Genomic DNA, 22,224 nt, shown 5'->3' on the forward strand with positions numbered 1-22,224 from the left:
AACAATTGACAAGAAAAAGAATGTTGAATGCACTCTCTAAAATGATGTGTTCAAGTGTTACTTCAAACAAAAAGCAAAATAATCTTCATTGCACATTATATCACAATAATGTGATAGAATGATACACTACTGTTGGATTTTCCATCCCACATAAACAAATAAATTAATATTTACCATTTAAAAATAGAATTTTAATTAATGTCATAGTCATATTCATTTCTAATATAATAAAATTACTTTATTGTGTAGGTAAGTCAATAAATATTGCAAATTACTCAAAAATAATTCAAAATTACCTCACAACTAAAGCTTATGATTGTTTTCCCTTATTTTTAAAACACAAAACTTATGCTACTCTATTTACATTGGGGTTTTTGGTCCCCATACAACCAAATAACATTACAGTCTTATTCAAATTGGCTTTTTCATCCCTGTAAAATCAAATATACATTACACTTTTTGGTCCCTATAAAACCAACAATATAGTATATCTTCTCTACTTACTGAAGACATTTTTTATTGCACCCTATATTATTTTTTAATATTGCTCTATATTATTATGTTATTACATATTGTATTACTTCTCACTATCAATATGCAAAGAGTTAATTAATATCATGTAATAGATTTAAGTAATAACCAAATATACATTACATGTAAAACAATACACTACATCTTACATCTTATATCATATGCTATAAATTACTCATATTTTAATGCACACTACATTAATATTCATTATTAATATGAAAAGTTAATTAATGTCATCTATTTGATTTGATTTTATAATTATTTCACCCACATACTTGTTTCAATGTCTAACCTATAAAATGTTTTTTTTTTTTTAAATCAAAAAGTGACATAGCACTTATATAATATATTTATTAATAAACTAGTTCAAGGGCTCATCAGAGAAAGAACTAGCAAGAAAAAAATTATACAATTATACATTATAACTACACTTATACATTGCAGATATCCATACAATTCACTAAAATGACAAGTACACGCCACTACATGACACTTTCAAACAATTTTGAGTTCATGGGATTAAAAGTGTGGCCATCATCATACTTATTTCTTCCACTAAAAACTTTATGTTAAAAGAAATAAATATTATATTTTCTTTAATTTGATTTTTTTTAAAAATAAGGTTCTTATATATTTTTATTAATTATGAAATCTTGGTTTAAAAAATCTTTTAAACTCCTAAACTTTTAATTGATTATAAAATCTTGCAATTAATGCTTTTTTTTTTGCTAAAATCTTTAAAATATAATCTAAAGTTAGTGCCATGTAATGTTTTTTTTTTGAACAGGAAGACTAGATTAATTATTATGTTAAGTGAAGGTAGATTCAAACCCAAGACTTCGCACATGAGAGACTCACAAGTTACCATTACGCTTAGGCTTTTTTATTAGTGATAAATTACAACAATTTCCATTCAAAAGGGCACTAATGGTTAAAAAAATAGAGAAGAAAACCTCCAGTCTTGCCTAGGACCATAGTCCATATACATAGTTAAAAGGGGCATACCCCAGTCTGTATAATATATTCATTTTGATCACTTTTTTATAAAAGTACATAATAAGAATTTACAAAAAAATACAAAGATATCTACTTATTGTTTGTAAGGCTTGTTCCTTGCCCTAAAGCTTGTGATCTGATCTTGATTTCCTGCAACAAAGTCATCACTTTCAAAATTTAGAGATACATTAGTGTTAATATGTTAGGATAAGACCTTGCAATATTTAATCACCTTAGACCATTTTACTCAATTGAATATTATTCTAAGACCGATAATTGATATTCTATTTGTAATGTTCAGAGCTTAAAATTTGTTTCCTTGTTTTAGAAAAGGAGAAGTTTATAGGCTTAGTGTAAATGTGATAATTACTATAATTTATTTAGATGTCAAAATATTACAAGCATTCATTACTATATATCTAACTTTAATTTTATATCTTTAAGTGAGAATGGTCTATATGTTTTTAATTGAGAGATATACACATAGGAGGGGTTCCAGAATCCTCCATTGCTTCCTCTCTTGGTAAGATGGGTAACTCAAGAAAACTTGCATCCATAATTGAATTCCCATCCCAAGCCTCTATTTCTTCTTCGTCCAAATAAAGACTCATCCATCTATTGCAATGTGTTGGATGAGTATGAAAGAAAATAAAGAGAAAAATAAGATTCCTTTTGACAATAGGAAACCTGTTAGAAAACTTAATAAAATCTAAGGAAGACACTAAAGGGTAGAGAGAAATAGTAGAGAGGGATGAATTGCCTTTGCTCAATGGGTTTATCATAATAATAAGGTCTAAAAGTGAAAATGTTGTGTTTGATATAGACCACAACCTTGCCAATGTCTCTAATAAAATCTATTTTGAATAACCATTTACATAAGGTTATGATATGAAATGTGTTTGTATTCAACAAACAAGACATGGCTAGAAAAATTGTAGGGATGTCACTAAGAACTCAATACAAATCTATATTGTAAATGAATTCATTTCCTAAGATTCTGAACACTGCTCACTTAATCAGGAAGTGGGAGTTTAATATGATAGCCAAGAGATGCCTATCAGAAATAGGCTCGTCAAAAGTGGTTTGGGCCATTGGTCCCTTGAGTTTGATAAGAGAATTCATATTGGAGCATAGGAAAGATAAGAGATCCTAAGTGAATAAATAGAGGATCAAACAAAAAGCATAAGTGGGGAGAGGAAGGGGAAAAGAAGAAATGATTTAGAAAAGCCAAAAGCAACTTAGCTATGCTGAAGATGGATACAAGCTAGGAAATAGAGAACCAAGAAAAGAGAAAAATAAACATTGAGGGAAGATAAAATAATTGGGGGGGGGGCAAAGAGGGAAAGACCTAAAAAGAACAAAAAGAAGAACTAAAGACGAGACCACCTATGAATATAATATAAAAAGCCGAAGAATACAGAGCCCTTAATCTAAATTTGAGCTAATAGATAATGATCTACAATAAAATTAATAATTCAAATTCTTAAATTGATTATCAGTGAAATTTAGAAACTAAAAGCGTGCATTCTCTATAATAAACTAGAATAACTCATCATGCCTTAAAATTTTAACACTAAAATACTTTGTTATAGGATTTGTTTGATACAAGAAAAAAATAAAAGAAGGGTTATAAAAGAGGAAGTCCTTGAATTCAAAGAATATTAAACTACTTAATAATTACATAATAAAGTTTCTAGATTAACTAGATTAAACAAACTAGGATGTGTCACAAACCCAAAATATTAATTCTATTCTACAATATGCTAATAAACCATAATAAGGTCATCAACATCATTGATGTCAAATTCTCTACCTTCTTGTGAGAGTATGAATGCCATTTTCTCCTACTAGATTTCTTGTAATTAGGGAAAGAGAACTCAAGCTTGTTTAGGTTTGAAAAGTCAATACCTGGCTTGATGTAAGAATGAAAAATCCTAAGATAGTTAAGGATCCAGTCCTAATTTAGGTCTTCCACAATACCTCTCCATCCAAGAAAGAAATGTATTTTAGTAAACATTTTTGGCCATTCCTTGTTGAAAAGAGCACGATCTCTGATATGTAATATGGGATGCCTGGGAATAATGACATGAGTGAAGCTACTAGGTGGGTAAGCCATATAAATTTTAGGGTAGGGAATTTTGAAATGCATTTCAATAATAAGGACACCATGTTCTAGCCCTTCTCACCAACTAGGGTCGAACAAATTGTGACACAGAGAAAGAATTTCACAATGACTTACTTGAGCCTTAGCTAGGAAAGTTAAGAAGGCATGTCGAACAAAACTATTCATATGCAAACTAAAATCATAGTTAAAGACTTTTTCTCCTATGAATCTAACAATGGCTACTTGGGTCATATCATCTACTAGATTGAGGAGTCTGTTCCAACATTTAGGCTTAACGATCCCTCTAAACACTATTGCCCTAATTCTAGATGCTTGGTATAAGTGGATAGAAGACTCCATCCTAACCTATAGAACTAAAATATTAAAACCACCTATCACTGTAACCTATATGCCAAATGTTGTGGAATTAGATAGGATACAAATGATCAGCTATGTGTAGATATTTTTTATCCTCTTAGAACTATCCAGATGGTATTTAATACCTAGATGTGCATCTAAGTCAAATTCTAAAAGTGAAATGTAGAAATAATGATTATGCACAAGGGGAGAATAAAATAATAATAATGATTAAGGTGTAAATGTTATGATATGACTAATACTAATGGAAGACATTCATAGTTGAAGGGATAACATTAGCCTTTCCCCTCACTTAATCTTAGACTCAGAATGAATGTTTGAGATGTAGGTTTGAAGGTCACTAATATGGATCAGGGATTTTTATATGTCAATAGTTAAGGAAAGTAGGAGCAGCTAATATAACTAAATAAAGAACTATAATATAACAACATACCACCATTTTTTTTTAAAAAGGCTTAGACTATGCTATGAGTGAATATTAAATAACGGACTCTTCACCCACAACCCCTTGCTTTTCTAACTGATCTTCTTCTTTGTTGCCCCCTTGATATATATGTTGGATTCTAATATCTTTGAACTTATCTAGAAGAAGCAATATGGTTTCTAGTTTAGAGTTGATGCTCTAGTTTTGAGTAGACCATTTTCTTAAAGCTTTTAGGGTAATCTAGGAATTTCCTTCAATAACCAGCTTTTTAATACTCTTTCATAGACATAGTTTCATTCCTTCTTTATGAGATTCTAATTCCTCCATGTTAATATTTTTGATGCCTAGAAATTTTGATCATTTTACAATCCATTTACCATCATCTGCATGTATAATAAAACAAATTCCTTCTTTTTTTGGATTTCCTTTCGATGCTCCATCAAAGGTGAGATTTTCCCAACCTGTTGGTGGAGGTTCTCATTTGCATTCTTTTCATGTTTGGGAATTCTTTTTGGTATATAATAATGATGGGTTTATTAGGTTAGTCCAATTTTTCTTCATCTCCACATTCTATGATGAGAATGTACCTTCCTCTAAGATAGTTTTTCTAAAATTCAAGTTTCTACTTTGTTGAGAAGAGAGGGAATGCGTTGGAAGGTGAGATGTTCCATAATTTGGAATATAGATTTTTCCTATTATAATTAGGCCAACATTTTAAAAGTTTCTCTAGGCTAATTAGGAGTGGATCATAACATTTTAATTTTTGCCTAAGTCACTCCCAAAATTGCATGGTATAAGGACATTGATATAGCAAGTGTTATGCCATTTTTGAGTTTTCTTTATATAATAAACATCTAGAAAAACCTTCAAAACCCAGTTTAGTAAATCTATCTACCATTAGTATCTTGTTCTGTATGGCTGCCCATAAAAATATTGTTGCTTTAGGTAGACAAGTTGGATCCCAACATGGATTAATTGGTATATAAGCTTCAACTAGGTTGTAGGAGAAGTATAAGATCTTTCTAATGCTAGGTAAAAGTACAAAGTTGTGTCACCTTTTAGGTTGACTTATCAGAATGATTGAATTTGAGTATTTCTATTTAAAAATAAACTTTCTTCAAACATGTGATCTAGATAAATTCATTTTAGCTCAGTTATATATGGTCTCACACTTTTTCAATTGGAAATATCTATTAAATGTGTTTTTTATACTAGTTTGTATCCAATTACTAAAGAAATAAAATTATTTTTGAAAACTAACATTTGAATAACAATTAAAAAAATTTATGATATATATTTTAGTAACAATATCCAAAGAGAAAAATCAGAAAGCCTTAGAGAAAAATTTTACAACATGAGAATGGAGGAAGGTGAGAACATTGCTCACTATGACTCTAGAATAAAGGAAGTTGTAAATGCAATAAGAAGTTCTATTGGTCATTTAGATGATGAAACTATTTTTAGCAAATTCTTGAGAACCTTGCTACCTATCTATGCTATTAGAGTCTCAACTATCCAAGAGTTGAGATGCATACCAAGAAACAAACTATCTTTTTAAGGTCTAGTAAGAAGACTCGCTACATTTGAGTTATCCAAATGTGATAATTACAAGCCAAAGAGTCTTGAATATGCTTTCAAGGCTAATTTATTTCTCGAAGATTATGATGAAGAGAAGCCAAGGAAGAAGAGAAGGATAAAGCATGTGTCTAGTGACATTGAAACTGAAGAGGAAGATGTTGAACAATTAGAAGCATTGCTAGCAAGGATATTTCATAGAGAAAAAGGAAAATTTAAAGGCAAGTTGCCCATTATTTATTTCAATTGCAGTGAAGTAGGACATATTGCTGCTAGGTTTCTAGAAAAGAGAAGCTTCAAAGGAAATGACAAATACAAAGGCAGAAGAAGTAAAGATAGCAAAGAGTACAAAGACAAAGGCAAAAAGTGCTACATTGTAGAAGAAGATGATTCAAATGAAAATTATGATGAGGTAGTCTATGTTGCTATGAAGGATGAGTCAGATGAAGATGAAGCAACCACTCTTGTAACTTGTGTAAACAAGAATGAAAAATGGATCATTGATGGTGATTTCTCACACCACATGATAGGAGATAAAGGTAAGTTCACTACAATAACTCATTATGATTAAAAAAATGTTAGATTTGGTAATGATTCTTTATGTTTAATAAAAAGAAAAGATTCCATTAAGCTCACAAAAAAAATCTCATGTGATGATGCATATTATGTTGAAGGATTGAATTACAATCTATTGATTGTATCACAGCTAAGCACTATAGGTTGCAAAGTAAAATTTGGAAATAAATCTGCCAAGATCTTTGACACAAATGGAAATCTAATAGGAAAAGGAGACCAAACTAGGAGCAATCTATTTTACCTAGATATTGATGATGCCAGTTGTCTTATTGTAAAAACTGATGATGTGTGGCTATGGCATAAAAGGCTATGTCATGTCAACTTTGATAACATGATTAACATTAGCAATATGAAGAAAGTAAGATGTTTGCCTAAACTGAAAAAGCCTGATAATATAATGTGCAAACAATGTCAATTAGGCAAGATGACCAAGTCAATTTTCAAAAGAAATTTGTTTACTTCAAAACATGTTTTAGATATTGTTCATACTGACTTGTGTAGACCTATAGAAGTACAAAGTTATAAGGGAGATAGATACATAATGTTGTTTGTAGATGATTACTCTAGGATGATGACTCTCATGTTCTTAAAGAAAAAATTTGACACTTTTCAAATGTTTAAGTGGTATTTGGCAAGGGTTGAAAAAGAAATAGGTAAGAATCTAAAATGCTTGAGATCAGATAGAGGAGGAGAATTCACATCCAAAGAATTTGAGATGTTCTGTAATGACAAAGGAATCAAGAGACAAACATTAGCACCAAGGACCCCTCCATAGAATGGAATTGCAAAGAGAAGGAATATCAGTAATGGATTGTGCTAGAACATTAATGACAGAGAAAAATGTTTCTCTAAAGTACTAGAGAGAAGCAGTAAGCACATCTATCTACACTCTAAATTGAATACAAATCAAGAAAGGTACAAATGCAACACCTTTTGAATTATGGTATGGCCACTCACCCAATGTGAAACATTTCAAAGTGTTTGGTAGTAAATGCTATATTCTTAAAGATTGATGAAGGTATGTCCTTGGATACTCTAATAGAAATAAAGCATACAAGTTTTTAAATACTAAGACTAACAAAATTGTGTAGAGTGAAAATGTAAATTTTGATGAATACATAGAAATTCATGATGATGAATCCATCAAAAGACTAGAAGAATACAGATCCTTTGTATACTTCTATGAAGGAATGCCTATTGATGAAGAAGTTTCCAATCCAATAGTCAACCAACAATAAGTTTCAGTATCTTCCGAGTCACAATTAGAGAATGTTGAGTTGCATTCAGATGCCAAGTTGTAGAATGAAGAAAATGTACATTTTGATTGTGAAATTAGTACACATGGAAGAGATGTTGAGTTACCTAAAAGAGATGTGCTTAGTGACTCTAAAGCTTAAAGACCAAACATGGAAACAAGGACATAACCAAGGCTATCCAAGTATGTGAGAAGACATCACCCTACTAAACAAATCATTTGAAACAAGAAAGACAAACCAATGAGAGGGAATAGGCTAAAAAATTAATCATGTCTGCTAAGCAAGATAGAACCCAAGATAGTGAGAGATGCACTAGAAGATGATGGTTGGTGTAAAGCTATGGAAGAGGAGATTGAACCGATAGAGAAGAACAAAAAATGGAGTTTAGTTCTAAGACTAGCTTACAAGAATGTTATTAGTACCAAGTGGGTATTTAGGAACAAGCTAGATGAGAATGGTGAAATCACATGAAACAAAGGCAAACTAGTTTGTAAATGTTATGCTCAAGAAGAAGGACTAGACTATGGGGAAATAGTTTCCCCTATTGCAAGGATGGAAGCAGTAAGAACTTTACTTGCATATGCTTCTTAGAAAGGTTTTAAAGTCTACTAGATGGATGTTAAGTCTACTTTTCTGAATAGTATAATGGAAGAGGAAGTCTATATAGAACAACCAGAGGGATTTGTTGATGAAAAAAACAAGGATATGGTATGAAAACTACACAAATCACTCTTTGGTCTAAAACAAGCACCTAGAGCATGGTATGTGATACTTCACAAATATCTTGTAAAGATTGGATTTGAGAGAATAGATGACAACATCAATTTGTATATCAAGACTGAAAAAGGTAAGGACATTCTGATATCTGAAATCTTTGCTAATGATATAATATTTGGAGGAAAGGATGCCCTATGCAAAGATTTTGTTGATCAGATGAAACATGAGTTTGAGATGTCAATGTTTGGTTAAATCAAATTCTTTGTTGGATTAAAAGTTTATCAATTAAATTATGGCATATTTGTGACCCAATCAAAATACATCAAGGAGATACTCAAAACATTTGGACTAGAAGATTCAAAACTAGTCAGTACACCAATGATAATAGGACATAAGTTATCAAAGAATGATGAATTAGTTGAAGTGAATTAGACATTGTATAGATCAATGATTGGAAAGCTAAAATATGTTGTACATAGTAGACTTGACATTGCATTGTCTATTGGAATAGTTGCTAGATTTTCTGCAAACCCAAGAGAAAATCATCTTGTGGCAGTAAAAAGAATAATGAGGTACCTAAAAAGAACAAATGTCTTTGGTCTATACTATAAGAAGAGTTAAGAGCCTACATTGATGTAGATTGGGGAGGTAATATAGATGACAGAAAAAACACTAGTGGAGGAGCACTCTTTTTAGGTAGAAGATTAGTCACTTGGACTAGCAAAAAGCAAAGTTGTACCTCACAATCTATAGCTAAAGTTGAACATGTTTCTACTATCATAAATTGTACAAACATTGTTTGGATCAAGTATCTACTCAAATGTATGAAGGAAGAGATAATTGAACCCATGATACTTTATTGTGACAATACAAGTGCCATCAACATATCAAAGAATCCTGTGATGCATGCCAAAACAAAGCACATTGCAATCAAGTACCATTATGTAAGAGAATTAGTGGAAGACAAAGAGGTGAAGATAGAGTATGTAAATTCAAAGGAATTTTTTTTTGAAATCTTCACAAAATCATTACCTAGGGATATGTGCAGGATCATGGTGTGCCAAAAAGTGGCGATCTGAAAAATATGTAGTTCTGAAATGCCTCAAAGAATTTGAAAATCTATTCCAACTTTTTTCCCACCCATCCTGATACTAAATGAAAACAATTAATACCTTTATAATTCCTACTATATCTTTCGATACCAACCTTATGTGGTCATCTTTAAAACATCCTGAAAATGTGTTTTTTGCATGTTCTTATGTGTTTTTTACTTCAAGCATGTAGCTGACGACTTTTTTTAAACCAAAATTTGATGTAATGAAAAGGGTTTCTTAAGAATGTTCTTAGCTTTTCATAAATGTAAGGTTTGTCAAATTACGAGTTCATGAAGTAATTATTACTTATTTTCTAATGGAGTTAGCTACAAAGTGCTGATTGACATACTGGTTGAAAAATAGCTATAACTTTCAAACCGTATAAGATTTGTAAAATCCAAAAGATGCATCACATTCTATGCTTCACCTAGTATAAGAAAAAAAAAAAACTTCATTTTGATTTTTTTTGAACTAGTTAAGGTGGTCAAACACGGGAGTTTTTTAATTCTGAAAATAGTATATTAGAAAATTCATAATTAATTATTTATTTGGAATAAAAATTTCCAAAAATATGCGTCACATCTAGGCATGAGTCTACTTTTTATATCTAAAATTATATTTAAACATATTATCATTTCATTATGATTAAGGTGGTTAGACATACACCTACTTTTTATTTTCGCCCTGAAATTTTTGTAGTACTGCATTAAAATCCAAACTTTTGACCAATCAAATATTTTTTTCTCCATATAAGGCCTTGTATTTTAGAAACTAGATTCAATTTCCTACAGATTACTTTCTTACAACTTTTTGATATAAAGTCTAGAACCACTTGAAAATTATGTGTCAAGTTGACATAACCCTGATTTGCTGGTTTTTCACTACCACTTAAGGCCATAGTTTGGTACACCATGATCTTGCACATACCCCTGGGTGAACCCACAATACTAGGTACTACTTTTGGGGGATGAAGGAAATTGTGCAATGATGAAAAAATCGCATATTAAATTTTACATATGTTCGCGTGAACACTCTAACTATGTTCGCGCAAACATAAAATAATTATATGTTCGCACAAACTTATCGAGTTTAAATAAGGTATGTTTGTGCGAACATAACTTATTAATATGTTTGCATGAACATATTTTTAATGATGATTTTGTGATTAAAATTCCATTTTCTGTTTGAGATCTTGATAAATTTGCATTTTTTGTATGTTCATGCGAACACAAATTATTTTACATGTTCACACGAACACGTTAATTTAAATTTTTGCCTGCCAGATTATTTTTCTCATACGTTCATGCTAACATTTGTTAGTACGAACATGTCTAATATGTTTGCGCGAACAAATGTTTGTGTGAACATGTCAAATTACAAATTTTTGGTGTTGTTTTGTGGAAAAAAATGAAATTGGCTCTTTTGACCCCTAAAATTGAGATTGAATGATCTCCTAGTATAAAATAAAAAATGCCAATTTGTGTTGCTCAGAGCAAGCTTTCCAACAACTATAATTGTAATACATATTATATTCATTAAGATTTCAAATATGACTTTAACTCATTATAGGTTCATTACCGATTGAACATCAACTGACTTCGACACTTTAGGAAAATTAGTAAATTAGGTGAATTTTTTTTTGAAAAATATATAGGAAATAGGTAATTGAGATAGCTTTCTATTTAAAAAAAAAAAAAAAGATTTATGATAAATTGAGTTCAAGTTGTCTGTGTCAAAATGAATGTATGTTTGAATTATAATTGGTGTCACTTCAAAACTTCATAAACTATACAATATTCAACCAAATTGAATCAAACCAAATGCATCCTCTAGATATTGATGTTACAAATCCAACGCTGAAATAATTACCTCATTATATTTTTTAGAAAAAAAATTTATAGGTGTCAAATGGACTGTCACTCTTTAAAAATATTGAATTTTAACATGTACCACTTTTCGCAGAAGAAGAAAAAATTGACATAAATATTTTTAAAAAAAATTTAAAAATATGGTTACAAAGTAGGAATAGAGTACTAAAAATCACTAGTTTATGTCATTTCAAAATTATTCATAGTTTTAAAGATATAGTCACTCGAATGTGAGGTTTGTTTCAAAAATATTGATTTCGGTGTGAAAATTGGTCAAAAAGTGGAACCCATTATTGTGGGATCACCCCCCTAAGGATGCATATGAATATCTTAGAGGTATCAAAGGCTATTTGAGTAATAGAAAAACTACCCTACATCAAATAGGCTGATTACTGAATGACATAAATTGATGTAGAGGATCTTACTTTAGGTTTTTCCTAAAGTAAATCATGTGCTAGAATTCCAAAATAGTCACAAGCATGGAAAAAGAGGGAGAAAATTGGAACTACAAAGTCTACATCTGCATGATTGAACATGCTAAAATGTTATAACTTTAACATTGTTGTCAAAGAGGGAGAAATAACAAAAACTAATCAAAACTAATAAGGAACTGATAAGGGAGAAAAATATCAAATCTAATGAAGCAAAGAAGAGAGGAAGAAATAGCAAGATGATCAAGGAACTGATAAGGGAGAAAATGTCAAATCCAAGGAAGAAGAAGAAGAGAGGAAGGAATAGCAAGATGATCAAGGCAGAAATCAAAAGAGAGAGTAATAGCAAAAAGATAGAAAGGGAGATACAATAGCTAAGAGGGAGAAGCAAAGAGATTAATCAAGATAACAAATCTAAGAGGGAGCATATTAGAAGTGATAGTGCATTAGCAAAGAGGGAGTAATAAGAATTTGAAAGCTAATGAAAATAAAAATGTCAAAATATTTCTTTTTGGCATTGTCTTAATAATTTAACCTAGTTTGTTTTTATTAAAGTAACTTGGTTGATCATTTTGGTTTGCCATCAATGCCAAAGAGGGAGATTGTTGGAATTTGATTGAAAAGATCATTGATGAATTAGAGAGATTGTTGAAGAAGTATGCTTCAATCATTTTTTTGTCTCTAATGTCAAATCTGCTATTTGCTAGGAAGATAATTACTTATAAGATCCAAGTACTATCACTTAGTTGATTGATGAAGAGGATTTAATCAATAAGATGTAACAACAACACCTAGAGGAAAGGTTGAGTTATGATTTTGTAATGAAGTGCAAGGACTATTTAAAAAAGTGGTGAAATAATGTATTGATAATATACTTGAAGGTACAAAGGCTGACTACACTTAGATACTTTAGAAGAACAAGTTATAACTAAAGACTGTCTACAGAGCCCAAACAAAGTCTATAGTGGGTGCCAAGCAAAGTTAATTCATGTCGAGCAAATTATCAGTTAGTGCTAAGTAAATACAAAATCTAGTGTGTGTTGAGTAACTTAGTTGATGCCAAGTGAAAATGTAAAAGGTGTTGAGCATCACAAAAATATAGCTAATGTTGAGTGAAAATGTTTGAGGCGCCAAGTAACATAGTATGTGTTCAGCATCAGAAAGACAATAGTGTCGAGCTGTTGCATTATTTGAAAAGCCAAAGATTCACCAGATCTGAGTTAATAAGTTTGTTACCTTGAATTTTGTGAACTAGATGGAAGATAAGGATGATGAGCTGGTGAAACAGGATTCTAGGCTAACCATTTTTAGGCGATTGCAAGTGGATTCTACATGAAGTTTCTAGAAGAAACAAGATAAGGAAGAGATACATAATATCCTACTTAATCCATTCAAAACCTAATTTAGACGAGGGAAATTAGAGTGGGAAAAGTATTATAAATTCCTATTAAAGGAATGTAAGGTCTTGATGTGAGGCAGAAGGTGGTCAAGTAAGATTGGAGAGTGGTGCCAAGGAGAAGACATTGAGAAGGTTAAGAGAAAACCTAGGAGAATAGAGGATAGATGCTCTACTTCATCAAAGGACCACTGGAGTGACTACATTGGTACAACAAGAAATAATCTTAAGGAGACAAAAGCTTGAGGAGGGAACAAGCTATTAGAACTACAAAGACTGAAAGCCAAGAAAATCTATGAACCAAATTGTGATTTGATATCAGCAAGTTAAGTTGTAATCCTATCAAGTCAAAAGTCCGTATTGAATACTCTCTAAAAATTGTATCAGTTAGGGAAAAATCCTTTGGACTAAGTTTGGTTTAACAACCATTTGAAAATCCTTTAATAGGGTGGCATTCCAAGTGAATGTCCTAAAGTCCTTTAACTAGGCTCACTCCTAATAGGGTGATTGAAATCCCTTAACTGTGTCACATTTAACATCCTGTGTTGCAGCCTTTAATAGGGTAGCCCTTTCATAGGGCATCACTTCAAAAGAGTGAGAAAAAAGGTAGCATGTTACTAGCGTTTTTTCCTAAAATGGGTTTCCATGTAAATCATTCTGTTATGTGTTGATATTTCATGTTTTATTCTTGTATGTCAATTTATCAATAACCTGCAAGTTTAGAATGATAACCTTGGATGCATGAATGTTTAATGGGCTCGCTAGGATAAGAGAAAAGTTTTACTGGACCTTGAGTAACTAATTCACACACCCGCCCCTCGCCCTAGTTATTGTAAAGAATTCTAACAAATGTACCCTTTCAGCTCCATAAGAAAATTCTTCTTATCCTTCTGATTTGCTTCCTCTTAGAATTTATTTAATCTTCAATGGATTCACATAGTACTTCACACACTCTATCCCGCAACTTTACCTTCTACTTATATCATTCACATTGTCAGGTCGGCTAGAATACAACTTAGAGTAACTAATATTCAGTTTCTGAGTTGGCTAGAACCAATAGATAAATAATTTAAACTTGATATGCAAAAATAAGAAAATATTTTGATAGCTGACCCTACTTAGTAGACACTAACTATGAAGCAATTTTCTTGTGTTAACCAAGTGAAGCTTGGTCAACAGTCCATATTGGAAAATTCCTTTGGTAACCAAGTGAGCTTAGTTAGCACTGGTTCCATCCAACATTTTATTCATTAACTGAGTGATCTTGGTTATCACTCATCATCCGTTGACTTCCTTTTGGTGTCCAAGTGAATTTGATAGTCACTACCTTTTGAACTAGGCAAACTCTAGATTGCTTGGGAGGCACATAAAACTATCTTCAATGCCTGAATGAGCTTGGCATATACTGACTGATAATGATATGAAATTTGTGTAACATCAAAGACATTACACAATTAATCAATTGTATCCAAAATTAGCATATGTCCTAATCTGTCTCCACAAAACCAATCCACAAAGATTATCTAGCACATCATTCAAAAAATGGAAATATTCACACACTTCAATATCATTCAAATGTGTTTCTTTAGTACTAGGTGTTTCCACATCTACATTAATACAATTTTTATTTTCAATTGGCATTTCATTTTAATTATAATTATAATTTGAATCTCAATCTCATTTTTTCTTTCTATTCAGTTTTTAGTTTGAAGTTTTCATTGGAGTTTTTTGTGCATAATCATTTGTCAATCTATTCTCATGAAGAAAATCTAAATAATTTAAATTGTAACTTTCTTCTACAAAATTTCTAATTCCTTGATGAGAATAGACTTGAGGGTTTGGAGAATGTTTAATTAGAATGTGCACCCAAATCTCCTTGTATTAGGTTCTCTTCTTCGACCTGTTCATCCATCATGGTATCCTGAATGTCCTTCATTTTTGAAATAATATTTGAAATTGAAGACCAAACATTGGTCAACTTTGTAATTCTTTTTCTTCTCTCTCATTTATGTTGTGCTTCTTTTTCTTTGTTTGGTGCAATCTCCTCATCTATTAGAACTTTCATTTTCTTATTTCTTCATTGGTTTTGATCCCATATTTGCATCAATTTTGAATCCAAATCATTTAGAACTTTCAAAATACAAAGATGACAAGAAAATAAAATAATAAGTCACAATTTTGTCATTACAGCTTTAGACTATGGAAGAATGATTGCAATGATTATTTTGTGCTTTATGACTAGATTTTGGGCCCCAATCACTAAGAATAAATTAGATGCATGATTTATAAATCAAGCACCTGATCAAGTTTAAATAATTAGTGCTCGATCATTAAAATGGCTAAATTAGAATCAGGCACCTGATTTGTGAATTTAAAAATCCAACACTTGATTTTAGAGCCATGGATGGGAATTTCCCATTAGCATTAGGTTTTTCTTTAAGAAAAGGCATAGTATAGGTTTGGTGGGACCAATCATGTGGCTTCATCTATCAAAATTTGACTAAGGCAATTGTTTGATGATTTCAGGCATTGCCAAAATTTTAAGAGCGTCTTCCTCATCAATTTTTTGATGAAATGAAAATCCATTATAGTTCTTAGTGTCATGATTCTAGAAATGTAAATTGTATAGTGTTATGAGTTTATTTTCCATTTTTTACATTATTTATTAATCAAAAGTGTCACCTAAATATAAAATAGTAAGATTCACTAAAATTTTAATAATTTTTTAAATTTTTGATATTTCTTAAATTAATTTACATGTCATTAATCTGCATAATTCTTTTAAAGTCAATTCTTTTTGAAAATTTAAATTTTGATAAAATTATGGTATCTATACATAAGAGGTTTTAAAAAATAGCTTAATCATAAATTAAATATTATTAAAAAATTAATTCAATAAAAAATAAAGAAAAAATACTCTCATCAGTCTTTGGTGTGTTAGGTAACTTCCTTTAAAAGGATTCACAAAAATTAATTCATTTGTGTCAAATTATGGTGTCTATACATGGGCATGGTATGGTCCTAAAATAAACATTTTTAAAATAAGGCTTCTAAATATCCTTACAAAAAGAAAATATATATCATATAAGTATTCAAATAAATTACTTATTAAAAAGGTAGACTCTGAGCTCTACAATTTTTATTACTAATTTTTTTCAATTTTAAAACTATAATTGTCTCAAAATCTAGCTTATTTGACAGTAAATTGTAAAACTGGGAAAAAAACTTCCACTTTTTGGCCAAAAGTGAGACCCAACTTCTTGCACTAACCCAATATGATGAAGAGGAAAGATCATCTAAGGATCTTGTGGCTTTTCCAATTTGAGTGGGAGTTGTAGAAAAGAATGTGGTTTTTGAAGTCTTGGACATCCTTCTTGCTTAAAACAATATGCTAAGAATACCATGGATCCACAACTTAAAAGCGGTGCCTCCCACCTATCATCAATGCATCAAATTCCCTTATGATGGTATAGAGGTCTATATTCCTAGAAATAATGCAATTTCTATCAATACTCTCATTGAATATTTGGTGCCACATAATAAATCCACTAGAGAATACAATAATACACTTTATAAATGTGAAAAGAAATTGAGTTGAATATTGGAATGGGAGAGTATTACTTAGATTCTATTGCCACTCTTTCTGTATCACCCCGTTCTTATGGAAAACCTTCACAGGAGATGAAACCTACATTTTCTATTATGACTATCTATGGAACTTTTGTTCAATCATCAATACACTTAGATGATGAAAATGAGGATAGGGTATTTAAAGAATGGATTTATAGGAAAGAAGTTCCCAAAGAAGTCATGTGTACAACCATAGTTTATCCAAAAAAATATGGGAAAGGTTATGAGTTTTTAGCCAAGATGGGATACCCAGGTCATGGACCTTTGAGTGATAAGAAAAATTCCCTTGGAAAACCTTTGATTTATGTCAATGGACAAAAATATAGGTATAAGACTAGTTTGGGATTCTTTAACAATCACAAATAACTCATTTTTTATCAAGAAGCAAAAGTACTAATCAATTGAGGAAGATAATTCCCTTGTTAATATTATCACTCAAGATGAAAAAATTATCCCTTCTACTACTATTATTTGGAATAATGAGGGACCCTCATGAGGACATAATGACAAAGATTCTACATCCCACCAACATGATTATTTAGAAGTTGTAGATCCTAATAGAGAAATAATTTGAAGAAACATTGGATACCTACTTGAAAGGTATCATAATACTAATTTACATGATTATAAGTGGGATTCAATTTCAGTCAAATCTATGGAATTTGGGGTAGATTTTATACATACTTATGCTAAGCAAACTAAGTCAGTAGATGACTCACTTGTAGGACTTGGAGAGCATTGGAATTTGAGCATAGTGCTAGCCAAACAATAGAGATGAAAGATCACTCAATCCAATGACATGTCAAATATCACACTCTTGAGTCTATTGCTCCTTATTTAGCATTCTACAACATATAGATATTTAAAGGGCTTGTTCAATCTCAAATAATATTTTTCGTAAGGAAAGTTCCTATGTATCTTGTGAGGAATTCTTCAAAGCATAATTTCTTATAAAATATTCCTTCCTTGAATTGTTGATATGAGAGAAAAAATTTGTCTACAAGACTTAAGCTACTTATTCTTATATTCTTCATTGATGATATATTCTTAATTAATTTTTAAGTAGCCTTTACTAGGTCTCATAGGTTTCATTCTTTCTTTTGGATTAACAAAGAATTATTTGAATCGATTGAAGTATTGTAGACAATCCATGCAATAATACGTATGATATTGCAACAATTTTTTGAATTTACTATGATTATCTAAAAGTAAATATTCTATGAATTGATTATAACAAATAGGAAGTAGAGGATTTTTTAAAAACTTGGTTAATGCAATTAACAATTTCGTGGTTAGATATGGTATAGATCAAATTCCATAGAAAAATACTACACCTTCTTCTTGATATGCCAAATTCTGATGGATATAGAAAAGTATAGCTCCCTAAATTATTTAGGTAACCACTTTTCTTTGCAAAGTGATTAAGGCTAGAGTTATTTTTTAATTCTTCTAATAAATAATAATTTAATTTAAAAATTATGAGACTAACATAGTTGTTATGCTCATATAGAATAAATCATATGTTTGACTCAATTGTAAATGATGCACCTAAGAGAACAATGGTCATGGTTGAGATGTGATCAAATGTTGTGATCATCATCTTTAGACCACACTAGATACTATTCTTCACAAATAATTGATTCTTCCTTTGTGGGCTACTCCACACTTTCAATAGTCAGGGCTTTAGCCTATATAGATATTTCTTCCATTGCCATCAACATGCATAATAAATTGATTAGATTGATCCATATGAATATTATTGGATCTACTTGAATAATAGTTACGGATTTTACTTTTGTGAAAAAGGAAAAGATGTAGGAAACCAATCTTCATAAGATTTAAATTTTAAAGTGCCAAACTAAAAATTCAACATTTCATGATCCTTACTCTATTTTAGAAAATTTGAGATGAGTGAATAGAAGTACCTAGACATGATCTAAAAAATATATAAATTTCTAGCACATTGAATGGTCATATATGAATCACAACTTCTATTTTTAATCAAATATATTCTTAGTTATAGGAGTTCCACATACCCTCTTGTAAATCTGACTATTGAGCTTTTACTCAATAACCTAGCTAGAGTAACTAAAACTCATGGTCTCCCATGTTTCATATGTTTTGAAGGTAATTTTCAATCAACACATCATTTCACTCTTGTGTTTTTGCTGAGCTACAATTGCTACATAAGTATCTTGAAACTCAAATTTTTAAGATTAATGGAACCATGGGGAAAGGAGTTGAAAGGTGTCTTGCATATAGTGTTTAGATTATCTGATACACATTTTTTTGAAACTTAGTTGATTTAGATTATCTGATATATCTTGTAATTTATTACACATTATATTTTGTACTCACATTCTTGTAGGAAATGCTATTGTTTAATTATGCAAAGGTGCAATTAGTGGGCTATCTAGGTCATCTTTAGTACTTTGTATACAATTTTTAGAAGGTATGTTATAATAATTATTTTTATCATTTCAAATCTATTAATACATCTTTGGATGTTAGTTCTTAATGTGAATATATAAAATATCTGATTGCACAATTATAATTATAATTTCTTTATGCTCCAAAAGGCTAAATACAATGTTTAATTTCATTTTCATTAGATTTTAATTTTTCATCATGTGTATACTTGTGACAACAATATGGGATAAATATTAACTAGTTATATATACTAAGAAAAATTGGGCTTAGCTTTGGCAAGGACAATAAACTCCATTATCATATAATTTACAAAATTATAAATACTCCAAGCTTCAAACATCAATCATAATATGATTTTTGTAGTAGGGAAATGCATTTGTCACACCCTCATAGACATCTTTGAGATTAGAATGCATCTTCTATATAGGAGATTTTCCACTCATATCTTAAGACTTACCATTTTCTAGAGAACACTAAATTTAAATTGTTACCTCAAACAAAACCCACAATCAAAAAATAGATAAGAAATAAAAGACCTTAAATATTCTCCTAAAGTTTTGTTATTGAAATTTGGTAAAAAAACCTTCCTAGTTCATATATCAAGAAAACTAGAAAAAATCATTTTGAATAATCTTCTAGAACTTGAGAAATGACTAGCTAGATGAAGAACAAGTGAAAAAGCAAACCAACCGCTTCCTTCTCCTAATAAAGAGTAGAAGAGTAGTTAATAAGCAAAAAAATAGAATACACACTCAAACAAAATCCACACACGCACACGCACATATAACCAAACCATTTGACTATCTCAACATGTGATAGATGATTTTTATAGTCAAATGTTTTTAAATTTACCCATTCGTATACCATTGGAAGTTGGCATTGGTACAATCATACATGTATATTTTTAGTATCAAAAAATTATCTTGATTTGACTTTTGAGTACATGATTTTTCTTTTTAGAAACTCCATTTTTGAATTTGAAATTTGTACATGTATATTTTTATTATAAAAAATTTATCTGATTTGACTTTTGAGTACATTATTCTTCTTTTTAGAAACTCCATTTTGGAACTTGGCATTGAATTTGGGACATGCATATTTTTCTTATAAATTTTTTATCTAATTTGACTTTTGAGGACATAATTTTTCTTTTTAAAAACTCTTGTCTTTTTTTTTTGTTTTTGTGGATACATTGGTTTCGAGAACAAAAATACATGAAGCAAGATAATTGCTTGAAAATGTCTCAATGATATTGTTTCTAAAAGTTTCTTTGGCATATCAATTTCTAAAATTTTATGACATTGTTCAAATATGTTATATCACTTATTATGAGAATTATAACTAGTGATTAATATAATGAATCAACAACAATCCACATAACTATTGAACCTGCGATGGCTAATAAGGGCATCCACTCGTCACCGTATTTTTAGGCTAGAAGCTTACTTACCCTCAAAATGAGGATAAAAGGAGTGCTGATAAAGATGAAAAGGAAACCCTCTCCATAAAATTTTATTACAAATTTTTTTTGCACAAATAAAATATTGATTCTGTGATAAACAATTCTTTGCAAGGTATTTTCTGGTGTTAGACATTTAATTTGAGTGGAATAATGTTTTCAAACCTTCTTTTCCAATATCTGGGAATCCTATTAAAATTGGATTCTTAAATCTTATCTCTTTCCCTTTTTGTCTCATGGTATCTTCTTTTCTAAGATGGGTTGTGTAGGATAGAAAAATCAGAAAATTTGGTGGTACTTTGAAAGGGTTGAAAAATGTGGCAATGTACAACAACATCAACATGGTTTATCTTGTGCTTTGTTCATCACAAGTGGATCCTTTCACTTTCCCTTGGATCCCTAATTTTGATTGCTAGCATAGAATATTCATATCATTTTACTTTTTTTGTGTGTTTTTTAAATTCTTTTTCAACATATGTTTCAATTAAACCTCCTAATGGTCAAGATCCTACTTTAGATTTAGTAGTGCATCTTTTTAAAAGAGATATATCCACTACTTTCACATACCAATAAAAACACTTCTCCTCATCCCCTTTGAGCTTAGATGACATTTGTAAGAATTTTCCTTAGGTCAAAATTCACCCAAGATCAAAGAACTCAAACACAAGCACAACTATAGACCAAAAAGAGTATGATCAATAATCAAAGCATGTCCTCATACATCACTCTATGTACAAATACATTTGGAGTGCCTATATATAAAGGCCTCGCAAGATGCATCTAGAATGGGTCTAGAAAGAACTAGGAGATAAGATAAGCATGCCAACTAAGCACATGTCTTATTTTTCATTCTAGATGAGAGGATAAGAATGACAAGGTGTATCTCAAGTGGAGATGTTGTCGACACCATGTGTTTAATTAGTGTGTTAAATCCTCTGTTGTAGAAACCATGTGCATAAAAGAGGTGTGAACCCCTGTGTTGTCAATATGACAACTCACAAGAGTATGCATACTCCTAGGTGACTAATAAATAAATAATAAAAAGATGCATTAACGTAAGTGAACTTAAGTAAGTGTAAATAGTAAATACTTATTTACACCAACACTGCACTTAGGGGAATGCACTTAAGCTTACAAAAACTAGGATGAAATGTAAAATGGGTCCCAGCTAGTAGGCCATGTTAGGTACCCATGTACATAATGAAATGCAGTTTCTCATAAAGCACAGAAAGAGGGAAAACATCATGGGAAAAACCCTCCCCAAAAAGAGAGATGAAAAAAGAGGATGCATAGATGGATGGAGTAAGCAAGACCCCCCTATTATGACATACATCAAGTATATACAAGTGATAAGAATGA

This window comes from Cupressus sempervirens, chromosome 3, assembly GCF_028749045.1.
Source record: "Cupressus sempervirens isolate cs-2001-9-10 chromosome 3, ASM2874904v1, whole genome shotgun sequence".
NCBI classification, from domain to species: domain Eukaryota; kingdom Viridiplantae; phylum Streptophyta; class Pinopsida; order Cupressales; family Cupressaceae; genus Cupressus; species Cupressus sempervirens.